This window comes from Hippocampus comes, unplaced genomic scaffold (assembly GCF_001891065.2).
Source record: "Hippocampus comes isolate QL1 unplaced genomic scaffold, H_comes_QL1_v1.1 scaffold527, whole genome shotgun sequence".
In the NCBI taxonomy this organism is placed as follows: Eukaryota; Metazoa; Chordata; class Actinopteri; order Syngnathiformes; family Syngnathidae; genus Hippocampus; species Hippocampus comes.
Window position 1 is genome coordinate 90,633 of NW_017804903.1, and position 1,075 is coordinate 91,707.

Genomic DNA, 1,075 nt, shown 5'->3' on the forward strand with positions numbered 1-1,075 from the left:
GTAGATGATTGCACAGCTGGTCCCTTGTCGCCCCGCACACCACCTGGCCATCGCCATGATGATGGTCAAAGCTCCGCCCTGACCCCTTCTACAGGCTTGGATACCACCCCACGTCCACCCCCAAATCAGAGTCGACGTGGCCACGCCCCCTCTCCACCCTCCTTGCCATCCCCCCTCCTTCTCATATAACGTATTGTATCCACGGGGAAGTATGAATCATCTGGCAACATATTCCCCTGGAGTATTTGATCTTTGTTGCTACCACCTGCTGGGTTTCTTCTAAGCCGGGTTGTACGAGGTAGCGGAGGCTCGAGCCTCGTGAGCATTCCCAGGAAAGAAAACAGCATTAACATTTTCTCCGTTGACGATCTGAAATTAAGCAGCTTGTGACACGTGTGGACAGCATCCTCAATGTACCTTGAGCAAATTGTGGCCTGAGAATCAGCGATGGGGGAACTTTTGGAAATACAAAAAAAAAATGTTTATGATTGCCATTAGGAATCATTTTGCCAGCTCGAAATGAACCGAATAATATTTCGGCGTCCCAGAAATGCAGACACAGACAAAATGCGACAACAATAGACCCCGAATATAAGACGACCCCATTTCAATGCAAAAAACACCGTCTTATATCCGGGCCAATACGGTATAAACATATGTATACTTGTGACCAATTTGGCACACGGATTTAAAAAAAAAAAAAAATGACGTTTGGACATTTGGAGCGGACATGTCTCTCAATAAGAGGGGTTCAAAAGTAAACTCCCGGTACATATAATTTCCCTTTGCACTACAGGTGCATTTTTGCGGCACTAGAAATCAGTAAAGCTCCTCTTCCCAGTGTATGGATGCACTTGAAGTTGTTGTGCCGTTGAAGCTGAGGTGTGCATTACAAGATAGGTACCGTATTGGCTTCTGGCACTCGCATCACTTAAGGTGAGGAGACGTCTCGGCCGGCTTCCAGCTCGCTCTCTGTGGTCATTTATCAAGCGTCCAAGTGGATTTCTGTGCGTCCTCACTCGACCTCTATTGGCTGCTTATCCGTCACCCACCCCCCCCCCATTCCCCCCTCCTT

At 48.1% G+C, this 1,075-nt stretch overlaps 2 long non-coding RNA genes across 2 annotated transcripts in view; one reads left to right on the forward strand and one right to left on the reverse strand.

Annotated features, from left to right (window-relative positions):
* The window catches only part of LOC109524259 (uncharacterized), an 18,989-nt gene extending 18,136 nt beyond the window's left edge, over positions 1-853 (forward strand). The window contains exon 4 of the long non-coding RNA XR_002169930.1: positions 842-853. This is a non-coding gene — a long non-coding RNA (uncharacterized LOC109524259). The remainder of the gene's footprint in view (positions 1-841) is intronic.
* LOC109524257 (uncharacterized) overlaps positions 1-1,075 on the reverse strand; it is a 110,963-nt gene that overhangs the window by 70,019 nt on the left and 39,869 nt on the right. The window lies entirely within an intron of this gene.